This window comes from Phyllobates terribilis, unplaced genomic scaffold (assembly GCF_046119375.1).
Source record: "Phyllobates terribilis strain yellow unplaced genomic scaffold, ASM4611937v1 Scaffold_108__1_contigs__length_5656254, whole genome shotgun sequence".
In the NCBI taxonomy this organism is placed as follows: Eukaryota; Metazoa; Chordata; class Amphibia; order Anura; family Dendrobatidae; genus Phyllobates; species Phyllobates terribilis.
In genome coordinates, this window is record NW_027362868.1 from 38139 (window position 1) to 50583 (window position 12445).

At 50.7% G+C, this 12445-nt stretch overlaps 4 non-coding genes across 4 annotated transcripts; all 4 read left to right on the forward strand.

Annotated features, from left to right (window-relative positions):
• Window positions 1-904: 904 nt before the first annotated feature.
• LOC141199118 (U2 spliceosomal RNA) lies at window positions 905-1095 on the forward strand. The gene has a single exon (XR_012270880.1). It is a non-coding gene; the product is annotated as a U2 spliceosomal RNA (small nuclear RNA).
• A 1122-nt stretch (window positions 1096-2217) lies between these two features.
• LOC141199130 (U2 spliceosomal RNA) lies at window positions 2218-2408 on the forward strand. The gene has a single exon (XR_012270891.1). It is a non-coding gene; the product is annotated as a U2 spliceosomal RNA (small nuclear RNA).
• A 1122-nt stretch (window positions 2409-3530) lies between these two features.
• Window positions 3531-3721, forward strand: LOC141200603 (U2 spliceosomal RNA). Its single transcript, XR_012272319.1, has one exon. It is a non-coding gene; the product is annotated as a U2 spliceosomal RNA (small nuclear RNA).
• Window positions 3722-11148: 7427 nt separating this feature from the next.
• LOC141199141 (U2 spliceosomal RNA) lies at window positions 11149-11339 on the forward strand. The gene has a single exon (XR_012270902.1). It is a non-coding gene; the product is annotated as a U2 spliceosomal RNA (small nuclear RNA).
• Window positions 11340-12445: the final 1106 nt, after the last annotated feature.

A 12445-nucleotide genomic window follows, 5' to 3' on the forward strand; every position in this document is an offset into this window, starting at 1 on the left:
CAATGCTATCTATCTAGCTCTCCCTCTATACTTCCTTTTGGATAAACAGACATATTAGGCAAGCATTTTGGAGCTTTCACCTAAATAACTACAGGTGGTGAGATAAGCTGCACAATATAATTGACCTTTCAGTATATTGTTGCACACACACCATCTATTTAGCAAATGCCCTTGTTATCAACAGCAGCCTTTTAAACTCACCTGAGCTAACAGGTATGTGAGCTGGTTACTCTGCTGCGCTTAAAATTTCTTTTTTGGTTTGCTACAATGCCTTTTCTGAAACGTTGTCTTCCTCTGCTGGAACACTGACTTCTTTCATTTAATGCCTGCAGACTATAAAAGAGAAACCAACCCAAAAAGTTTGGTTGATTAGTCTGTGGCATTCTTTTAAACTGTTGCTTATGGCGGTCTCTGTGAGCTTCTCAGTGACATTCAGCCATCCAGGTATCCCGCCTGCAGTAGACGGAATGTGGCAATGGAACGCTGGCTGCGCGTGTCATAATAGGCTCTGAGCCTTTATATACCTGCGCACAGCAGCAGCCACCTTCAGTCTGCTGCTGGACAGCCAGCAGCAGCAGCAGGAGAGGTAATTAATCAGCAACCCTCCTGCTAAGGGTAGACAGCTGCTCGTTCCACCCCCCCCCGCCTTAATTGGTTCTCCTCCCTTCCAATGGTGTTGAGGCGGGTGGGAACAGCCGGGGGTTGAGGGTACTGTGCTAAAAGAGGTGGAGTTATGCAGATCTAAAACGCGTGGATTGCAGCAGCAGCAAGCCGAAAAGTGCAGGCATGTGAGGGATCTAGAGGTTGACAGCATGTCTTCTTAACGGGAGTCCAGGTGGCCATCTCCACAAATGGACTTTTCAGAATCCTTGGGTGGCACCGTAGTCGGAAACCAATTCTGGTTATCGCTTCTCGGCCTTTTGGCTAAGATCAAGTGTAGTATCTGTTCTTATCAGTTTAATATCTGATACGTCCCCTATCTGGGGACCATATATTAAATGGATTTTTAGAACAGGGAGATGGAAAAAGAGCTTGCTCTGTCCACTCCACGCATTGACCTGGTATTGCAGTATCTCCAGGACCGGTGCACCCCTTCTTTAATGCAGTTTCTAAAATCAGAAAGAATTGAATTCAATGCTTTTTGTTCATTTTGCATGTTTGTCGGATTTTGGGATGGACTCTTTGGCTTTGCTTTTCTTCTCCTCATTGGATTTTTCATGTTAAAAGTTGCAGAAGCCAGATGACAAGCTCATTTTGGTTCAACTTCAGCAACTGTGCATTGCATTGCCATGTAATGTAATGTAATGCAATGCTATCTATCTAGCTCTCCCTCTATACTTCCTTTTGGATAAACAGACATATTAGGCAAGCATTTTGGAGCTTTCACCTAAATAACTACAGGTGGTGAGATAAGCTGCACAATATAATTGACCTTTCAGTATATTGTTGCACACACACCATCTATTTAGCAAATGCCCTTGTTATCAACAGCAGCCTTTTAAACTCACCTGAGCTAACAGGTATGTGAGCTGGTTACTCTGCTGCGCTTAAAATTTCTTTTTTGGTTTGCTACAATGCCTTTTCTGAAACGTTGTCTCCCTCTGCTGGAACACTGACTTCTTTCATTTAATGCCTGCAGACTATAAAAGAGAAACCAACCCAAAAAGTTTGGTTGATTAGTCTGTGGCATTCTTTTAAACTGTTGCTTATGGCGGTCTCTGTGAGCTTCTCAGTGACATTCAGCCATCCAGGTATCCCGCCTGCAGTAGACGGAATGTGGCAATGGAACGCTGGCTGCGCGTGTCATAATAGGCTCTGAGCCTTTATATACCTGCGCACAGCAGCAGCCACCTTCAGTCTGCTGCTGGACAGCCAGCAGCAGCAGCAGCAGGAGAGGTAATTAATCAGCAACCCTCCTGCTAAGGGTAGACAGCTGCTCGTTCCACCCCCCCCCCCCGCCTTAATTGGTTCTCCTCCCTTCCAACGGTGTTGAGGCGGGTGGGAACAGCTGGGGGTTGAGGGTACTGTGCTAAAAGAGGTGGAGTTATGCAGATCTAAAACGCGTGGATTGCAGCAGCAGCAAGCCGAAAAGTGCAGGCATGTGAGGGATCTAGAGGTTGACAGCATGTCTTCTTAACGGGAGTCCAGGTGGCCATCTCCACAAATGGACTTTTCAGAATCCTTGGGTGGCACCGTAGTCGGAAACCAATTCTGGTTATCGCTTCTCGGCCTTTTGGCTAAGATCAAGTGTAGTATCTGTTCTTATCAGTTTAATATCTGATACGTCCCCTATCTGGGGACCATATATTAAATGGATTTTTAGAACAGGGAGATGGAAAAAGAGCTTGCTCTGTCCACTCCACGCATTGACCTGGTATTGCAGTATCTCCAGGACCGGTGCACCCCTTCTTTAATGCAGTTTCTAAAATCAGAAAGAATTGAATTCAATGCTTTTTGTTCATTTTGCTTGTTTGTCGGATTTTGGGATGGACTCTTTGGCTTTGCTTTTCTTCTCCTCATTGGATTTTTCATGTTAAAAGTTGCAGAAGCCAGATGACAAGCTCATTTTGGTTCAACTTCAGCAACTGTGCATTGCATTGCCATGTAATGTAATGTAATGCAATGCTATCTATCTAGCTCTCCCTCTTTACTTCCTTTTGGATAAACAGACATATTAGGCAAGCATTTTGGAGCTTTCACCTAAATAACTACAGGTGGTGAGATAAGCTGCACAATATAATTGACCTTTCAGTATATTGTTGCACACACACCATCTATTTAGCAAATGCCCTTGTTATCAACAGCAGCCTTTTAAACTCACCTGAGCTAACAGGTATGTGAGCTGGTTACTCTGCTGCGCTTAAAATTTCTTTTTTGGTTTGCTACAATGCCTTTTCTGAAACGTTGTCTCCCTCTGCTGGAACACTGACTTCTTTCATTTAATGCCTGCAGACTATAAAAGAGAAACCAACCCAAAAAGTTTGGTTGATTAGTCTGTGGCATTCTTTTAAACTGTTGCTTATGGCGGTCTCTGTGAGCTTCTCAGTGACATTCAGCCATCCAGGTATCCCGCCTGCAGTAGACGGAATGTGGCAATGGAACGCTGGCTGCGCGTGTCATAATAGGCTCTGAGCCTTTATATACCTGCGCACAGCAGCAGCCACCTTCAGTCTGCTGCTGGACAGCCAGCAGCAGCAGCAGCAGGAGAGGTAATTAATCAGCAACCCTCCTGCTAAGGGTAGACAGCTGCTCGTTCCACCCCCCCCCCCCGCCTTAATTGGTTCTCCTCCCTTCCAACGGTGTTGAGGCGGGTGGGAACAGCCGGGGGTTGAGGGTACTGTGCTAAAAGAGGTGGAGTTATGCAGATCTAAAACGCGTGGATTGCAGCAGCAGCAAGCCGAAAAGTGCAGGCATGTGAGGGATCTAGAGGTTGACAGCATGTCTTCTTAACGGGAGTCCAGGTGGCCATCTCCACAAATGGACTTTTCAGAATCCTTGGGTGGCACCGTAGTCGGAAACCAATTCTGGTTATCGCTTCTCTGCCTTTTGGCTAAGATCAAGTGTAGTATCTGTTCTTATCAGTTTAATATCTGATACGTCCCCTATCTGGGGACCATATATTAAATGGATTTTTAGAACAGGGAGATGGAAAAAGAGCTTGCTCTGTCCACTCCACGCATTGACCTGGTATTGCAGTATCTCCAGGACCGTTGCACCCCTTCTTTAATGCAGTTTCTAAAATCAGAAAGAATTGAATTCAATGCTTTTTGTTCATTTTGCTTGTTTGTCGGATTTTGGGATGGACTCTTTGGCTTTGCTTTTCTTCTCCTCATTGGATTTTTCATGTTAAAAGTTGCAGAAGCCAGATGACAAGCTCATTTTGGTTCAACTTCAGCAACTGTGCATTGCATTGCCATGTAATGTAATGTAATGCAATGCTATCTATCTAGCTCTCCCTCTATACTTCCTTTTGGATAAAGAGACATATTAGGCAAGCATTTTGGAGCTTTCACCTAAATAACTACAGGTGGTGAGATAAGCTGCACAATATAATTGACCTTTCAGTATATTGTTGCACACACACCATCTATTTAGCAAATGCCCTTGTTATCAACAGCAGCCTTTTAAACTCACCTGAGCTAACAGGTATGTGAGCTGGTTACTCTGCTGCGCTTAAAATTTCTTTTTTGGTTTGCTACAATGCCTTTTCTGAAACGTTGTCTCCCTCTGCTGGAACACTGACTTCTTTCATTTAATGCCTGCAGACTATAAAAGAGAAACCAACCCAAAAAGTTTGGTTGATTAGTCTGTGGCATTCTTTTAAACTGTTGCTTATGGCGGTCTCTGTGAGCTTCTCAGTGACATTCAGCCCTCCAGGTATCCCGCCTGCAGTATACGGAATGTGGCAATGGAACGCTGGCTGCGCGTGTCATAATAGGCTCTGAGCCTTTATATACCTGCGCACAGCAGCAGCCACCTTCAGTCTGCTGCTGGACAGCCAGCAGCAGCAGCAGCAGGAGAGGTAATTAATCAGCAACCCTCCTGCTAAGGGTAGATGTAGCACCCTGAGGATTCGGCTGCTACAGGGGTATTGCACCTCAACCCAGAGGTGTGATATTCCACTCCCGGGTAAGGATGGAGTGTGGAACTGAGCTCGGTAGGCTGCATGCACTACACACATCCCATTTCCGAGGGGCAGGCCGACGGTACTCCCACTTAGAAATGTGCAGGTACGACCGTGTCTGTCCCTGGCTGGAGTGGGAGGGGGGTGGAACATCCCAAGTAGTGTAGGGGCAGATAGGGGGAGCAGCCTGGGTAAAGTTAGGAGCTCATTGGGTGCTGGTCACCTGAGCTCGCACATAGAGGGATATATAAGGTGGGCACCAACTAAGATCAGGGTCAGTTGCAGAGAGTCAGCAAGCAGAGGAGAAGAGCGGCCCAGAGTGAGAGAGGAGAGAAGAGAAAGAAAGACCCAGAGGGGGAGCAAGAAAGGACTCTAAGAACCCACATTCAATCCCCGGGTGAAGAGTCGGCACAGGGTACCGGATCCCAAACTGGTGGGGGCAAAAGCACACCCTAGCCAGAGACCGGAGGCCGTGGGCAGCATCTGCCACGGCCACTCATCACATCCACCCCGAAGGCAGACCACGTGGAGGGTCAGGGAACCCAAGGCCAAGGGTCTCCCAACAGAAGGCCCGAGGGAGCTGGACCTAGGTGGATCCCTGGTGGGGACGGCCAGAGGAAAGGACAGAAGGAGAGCTCAGGGTCACGCTCCGGACTTACTTGGGGGTTGGCCGAGTCCAGGACCTGGTGGACGCAGCACGGCTCGGGTGGTCACTTGAAGCTGGAGTGACCGGAACATCAGCAGTGAGTAAATACCCTAAACTGCATAACCCGACTCTGTCTCATCTATGCTGCACCATCACAACCCCCATCCTCTGCACCTGATCCCCCTGAGGCTATACCCCTCCCGTTGGGGGTTATCCTATCAAGCTGCACCAACACCATCAGCCTCAGTGGACCCTGCTGCAGCGGCGGCCGTAGTGACCGCAATCCAACGGGTGGCGTAGTCGACACAAAGAACTTAATAACATCTGTAGGACTGCCACATACAACTGAGCTTGACACCCTGGGCACGGACCGGGTCACAGCCACTCGGCGACTACAACTCCCATCTGATCCGGCTCCGGGTATTCCCCCTAAAGAATATGGCCCAGGGGGTGCGTCAACTTTGGCGTAGTCGGCAGGATTACGTGCCCGCAACACCCGGGTACTGCGTGCCTGAAGAAAAGTGCAAGTTTACCTCAGAAAGAAGTCTCCTGCCGGTTCCGGAGGGTCCCCGCCATCGGACCCCATCACCAGTCGATTCCCGCCGGTTGTCCGCCATTAACAGCTTTTTCCCGCCATCTGCAGAGTTTCCCGCCACTGGGAAGCGGTTCCCGCCATTTCCAAGGATTTCCCGCCTTGGCAGAGCGGACGCCATTATGGGCGTGCCAGAAGATGGTAAGAGGCCGCCTCCCATCGTGGGTCGGGACCGAAAATGGCGCCAAAAGTGGAAACCGCCCCCACCAACAGAGACTGTGATGCTGGAGGTGTCGGTCAGCGTGAAAGAACAGCCCCTGGAGCTGACAGTCACCAAGTTGCCCCGGGACCGCCCTCGAGGTGGGAGGAGACGAAAGAAAAGAACGAAGATGGGTGCTGCCTGGAGGAGTCTGGAGCGAGCGCACCCGGAGGCAAGAAGCCTGGAGAAGAGTATCGGAGGAGCTTACCCGGAGATGGCGAGAAAGCAGAGCAGCACCGGCCCGTTGGCCAGGAGCCTGCTAGAAACGGAGGAAGGAGAGCAGAGCAGCACCGGCCCGCTGGCCAGGAGCCTGCTGGAAGAAGAGCAGAGCAGCACCGACCCGTTGGTCAGGAGCCTGCTGGAAACTACGACCCCACTAGGCCTAGTGGAGGTCCCAGCACAGCTCCCCCGAGACCAGGAGTGTGCACAGACTGCCCTGGAGGGCCTCGCAAGGAGGATGGCCCGGGTACAGCGAGAGACATTGGCGGAGTGGAGCCGAGAGATGGCCCAGCAAACCAAGACCCGGAGCACGCCAACCAAGACGAGGAGACAGACCGCCTCTGAGGATGGCGCGGGAGGACCGAAGGCCGGAGACGGCGCCAAGAAGGGAGCCGAACGAGTGGAGGCAGGTAAAGGGGACGCCTATACCCCAAACCTGGAAACCGCGTACCTGCCCCAGCTCCCCGTCGCAGAGCCCGAAGTCTATCCTGCCGTGCCCGTAACCGCCACGCCACCGCTGCAGACTAGGCCTCAACCGGAAGCCGCCGACGCGACCCCTGTGACGTCACACGCCTCGACCCCGAGCGTGACCAAGCAGGAAATACCACCAGCCTGGTCGCAAGGCCTAGTACCCCCGGGCACCGCATTACCAACAGCGCCCCCTACCTCCGCGGAGCCCCCGGCCTGGTCGCAGGGCCAAGTAGCCCAGGGCGCCGCCGTCCTAACGGTGCCCTTCACCTTCCAGATACCCCAGGCCTGGCCGCAAGGCCTGGGCAACCCGGGCGCCAACACCACCGCGCCCATAAGACCAAGAGTGCCGCATCTGGGAGAGGACCTGTTTACCCAACACACGTGCCCGGATGGGCAGCCTTTCATCTGGCCCCAGGAATATCATGAACTGGAGCGGCAGAGGAAGGCTGGGGCCATGTGTGCACCCCTGATCCCGGCTCCAAAGCCCGTAAAGAGGATCTCGCCCCCGCTAGAAGAGGCCCAATTTGAGTGGGACCCCACCGGAGAAGATCTCATGGGGTTCACTCAAGAGACCCGGGCAGCTGCAGCAGAGCGTGCTGAGTGCTGCCGCCAGCAGCTCGAGGAGTTTGCAAGGGAGCGGAGAGAGAGGCGGGTCCGGGAACAACAGGCCCAAATAAGGAGCGCCGAGCAGAAGAGCCGGACCAGGAGGAGTCCCCGTGCAGCTCATGGTCCCCCTTCCACCGGGACTGTGATCAAGTTTAACATGCAGCACGGGTGGGGCTTCATCAGAGACCATCACACCCCCGGCGACGTCTTTGTCACGCGCAGAGACGTGGAGTCCCATCTGCCGGAGGGGCACAGAGGTCGTGACCTTTATATCGGGGACGAGGTCACCTTTACCCGGCACAAGTGTGCCAAAGGACCTTACGCCCTCCATGTGCATCGCCTGACAGAAGAGGAGCTGCGGTGTGAGGAGGAAGAGCAAGAGGACCCGGACGGGTCTGAAGCTAAAGGTAACCCCAAAGAAAGAGCAGGAGGAAGACGTCGTTAAGTACGGCAGAGCAGGTGCTGTAAATAGTTACCCGACCGGGGTACCTAGAAACTGTTAATGCAAATATAGTCCCCGTTGGGACCAGCAAGAGTAGACTGTTAACCCGTGTGTTCCCTATCCCCACTGACCGAGGACTGAAAGCGGTCATCCCTTCCCTTTACCTGGCCGAGGACTGAGAGCGGCCACACTACCCCTGTACATAGTTGCGCTTCCTAAGGCGCCCCTACTGGTTTTACCGTAAAACCACCTTTGAGAAAAGGAACTGTCGCATTTTGCCCGGTCAACAGTTGCACAGTGACCGGAGGAGGAGGAGAGCCGACGAGAATGTTTTATATAAAAAGTTTTATTGATGCGCTGATTTATATGATGTTTTATATGTTTTATATGTTTATGTTTATGAAAAAAAAAAATTGTATGTTTGGATGTTTTTGTCTTACAGCCCGAGGACGTGCTGTGATTTACCAGGGGGGAATGTAGCACCCTGAGGATTCGGCTGCTACAGGGGTATTGCACCTCAACCCAGAGGTGTGATATTCCACTCCCGGGTAAGGATGGAGTGTGGAACTGAGCTCGGTAGGCTGCATGCACTACACACATCCCATTTCCGAGGGGCAGGCCGACGGTACTCCCACTTAGAAATGTGCAGGTACGACCGTGTCTGTCCCTGGCTGGAGTGGGAGGGGGGTGGAACATCCCAAGTAGTGTAGGGGCAGATAGGGGGAGCAGCCTGGGTAAAGTTAGGAGCTCATTGGGTGCTGGTCACCTGAGCTCGCACATAGAGTGATATATAAGGTGGGCACCAACTAAGATCAGGGTCAGTTGCAGAGAGTCAGCAAGCAGAGGAGAAGAGCGGCCCAGAGTGAGAGAGGAGAGAAGAGAAAGAAAGACCCAGAGGGGGAGCAAGAAAGGACTCTAAGAACCCACATTCAATCCCCGGGTGAAGAGTCGGCACAGGGTACCGGATCCCAAACTGGTGGGGGGCAAAAGCACACCCTAGCCAGAGACCGGAGGCCGTGGGCAGCATCTGCCACGGCCACCCATCACATCCACCCCGAAGGCAGACCACGTGGAGGGTCAGGGAACCCAAGGCCAAGGGTCTCCCAACAGAAGGCCCGAGGGAGCTGGACCTAGGTGGATCCCTGGTGGGGACGGCCAGAGGAAAGGACAGAAGGAGAGCTCAGGGTCACGCTCCGGACTTACTTGGGGGTTGGCCGAGTCCAGGACCTGGTGGACGCAGCACGGCTCGGGTGGTCACTTGAAGCTGGAGTGACCGGAACATCAGCAGTGAGTAAATACCCTAAACTGCATAACCCGACTCTGTCTCATCTATGCTGCACCATCACAACCCCCATCCTCTGCACCTGATCCCCCTGAGGCTATACCCCTCCCGTTGGGGGTTATCCTATCAAGCTGCACCAACACCATCAGCCTCAGTGGACCCTGCTGCAGCGGCGGCCGTACTGACCGCAATCCAACGGGTGGCGTAGTCGACACAAAGAACTTAATAACATCTGTAGGACTGCCACATACAACTGAGCTTGACACCCTGGGCACGGACCGGGTCACAGCCACTCGGCGACTACAACTCCCATCTGCCTTGAGATATAGTGATAACCTCAGCACACCAAATGATATAAAAGGTACTTTTATTAGCAGTCCACAGTAAAGACGTTTCGGTCAACACGACCTTCATCAGTGTACTGCATGTAAACAGAAATATACAGAAATAGAGACATTACAATAATTGTAAAATTACAATTAATATATGTTAGACATATATAAAGAGAAGAGGTCTATGTGTCTATGTAACCTTTATCCAGCAAATAAAACAAGAAGAACGGAGCAACCTACCAAATTACTGGGATGGGAGCAGGAAAAAGGAAGGAGATGGGACCCAATACTGGGGATCCTATGGAGAGAGTGCATGTTATAAAGTTATGTGGAGCTGGAATAGGGTGAGGGCTATAAGAGAGCTAAACATACCGTATTTGTAAAGAGCCTGGAGTTAAGTGCTGCCTGGATCGCGGTATCCACCGCTGGATATTTGCAGGGTGTACGTATAGAGGGACTGTCTATAAGTATGGGTGAAGGGGAGGAGGGTTTAGCTGTCAGCCAATGAGAGGAGTGGATGTGCCGGTGAATCGCGCTATTAGCGGTGACGTCACAGGAAGTGACGCGAAACGGGGAGGTGCCGGCTTCTGATTGGTCCGGTGCCGCGCTTGCGCACATGCGTGCGTGTCAGTCGGCGTGCAGGTGCGTTCCTGGTCCCTGGAACGCACCTGCACGCCGACTGACACGCACGCATGTGCGCAAGCGCGGCACCGGACCAATCAGAAGCCGGCACCTCCCCGTTTCGCGTCACTTCCTGTGACGTCACCGCTAATAGCGCGATTCACCGGCACATCCACTCCTCTCATTGGCTGACAGCTAAACCCTCCTCCCCTTCACCCATACTTATAGACAGTCCCTCTATACGTACACCCTGCAAATATCCAGCGGTGGATACCGCGATCCAGGCAGCACTTAACTCCAGGCTCTTTACAAATACGGTATGTTTAGCTCTCTTATAGCCCTCACCCTATTCCAGCTCCACATAACTTTATAACATGCACTCTCTCCATAGGATCCCCAGTATTGGGTCCCATCTCCTTCCTTTTTCCTGCTCCCATCCCAGTAATTTGGTAGGTTGCTCCGTTCTTCTTGTTTTATTTGCTGGATAAAGGTTACATAGACACATAGACCTCTTCTCTTTATATATGTCTAACATATATTAATTGTAATTTTACAATTATTGTAATGTCTCTATTTCTGTATATTTCTGTTTACATGCAGTACACTGATGAAGGTCGTGTTGACCGAAACGTCTTTACTGTGGACTGCTAATAAAAGTACCTTTTATATCATTTGGTGTGCTGAGGTTATCACTATATCTCAAGGCTTTGGACCCAACTCAAGCACCCAGGTCCAGTAGTGCTGCGTTTTTTCTTATTATTACAACTCCCATCTGATCCGGCTCCGGGTATTCCCCCTAAAGAATATGGCCCAGGGGGTGCGTCATAGACAGCTGCTCGTTCCACCCCCCCCCCGCCTTAATTGGTTCTCCTCCCTTCCAACGGTCTTGAGGCGGGTGGGAACAGCCGGGGGTTGAGGGTACTGTGCTAAAAGAGGTGGAGTTATGCAGATCTAAAACGCGTGGATTGCAGCAGCAGCAAGCCGAAAAGTGCAGGCATGTGAGGGATCTAGAGGTTGACAGCATGTCTTCTTAACGGGAGTCCAGGTGGCCATCTCCACAAATGGACTTTTCAGAATCCTTGGGTGGCACCGTAGTCGGAAACCAATTCTGGTTATCGCTTCTCGGCCTTTTGGCTAAGATCAAGTGTAGTATCTGTTCTTATCAGTTTAATATCTGATACGTCCCCTATCTGGGGACCATATATTAAATGGATTTTTAGAACAGGGAGATGGAAAAAGAGCTTGCTCTGTCCACTCCACGCATTGACCTGGTATTGCAGTATCTCCAGGACCGGTGCACCCCTTCTTTAATGCAGTTTCTAAAATCAGAAAGAATTGAATTCAATGCTTTTTGTTCATTTTGCTTGTTTGTCGGATTTTGGGATGGACTCTTTGGCTTTGCTTTTCTTCTCCTCATTGGATTTTTCATGTTAAAAGTTGCAGAAGCCAGATGACAAGCTCATTTTGGTTCAACTTCAGCAACTGTGCATTGCATTGCCATGTAATGTAATGTAATGCAATGCTATCTATCTAGCTCTCCCTCTATACTTCCTTTTGGATAAACAGACATATTAGGCAAGCATTTTGGAGCTTTCACCTAAATAACTACAGGTGGTGAGATAAGCTGCACAATATAATTGACCTTTCAGTATATTGTTGCACACACACCATCTATTTAGCAAATGCCCTTGTTATCAACAGCAGCCTTTTAAACTCACCTGAGCTAACAGGTATGTGAGCTGGTTACTCTGCTGCGCTTAAAATTTCTTTTTTGGTTTGCTACAATGCCTTTTCTGAAACGTTGTCTCCCTCTGCTGGAACACTGACTTCTTTCATTTAATGCCAGCAGACTATAAAAGAGAAACCAACCCAAAAAGTTTGGTTGATTAGTCTGTGGCATTCTTTTAAACTGTTGCTTATGGCGGTCTCTGTGAGCTTCTCAGTGACATTCAGCCATCCAGGTATCCCGCCTGCAGTAGACGGAATGTGGCAATGGAACGCTGGCTGCGCGTGTCATAATAGGCTCTGAGCCTTTATATACCTGCGCACAGCAGCAGCCACCTTCAGTCTGCTGCTGGACAGCCAGCAGCAGCAGCAGCAGGAGAGGTAATTAATCAGCAACCCTCCTGCTAAGGGTAGACAGCTGCTCGTTCCACCCCCCCCCCGCCTTAATTGGTTCTCCTCCCTTCCAACGGTGTTGAGGCGGGTGGGAACAGCCGGGGGTTGAGGGTACTGTGCTAAAAGAGGTGGAGTTATGCAGATCTAAAACGCGTGGATTGCAGCAGCAGCAAGCCGAAAAGTGCAGGCATGTGAGGGATCTAGAGGTTGACAGCATGTCTTCTTAACGGGAGTCCAGGTGGCCATCTCCACAAATGGACTTTTCAGAATCCTTGGGTGGCACCGTAGTCGGA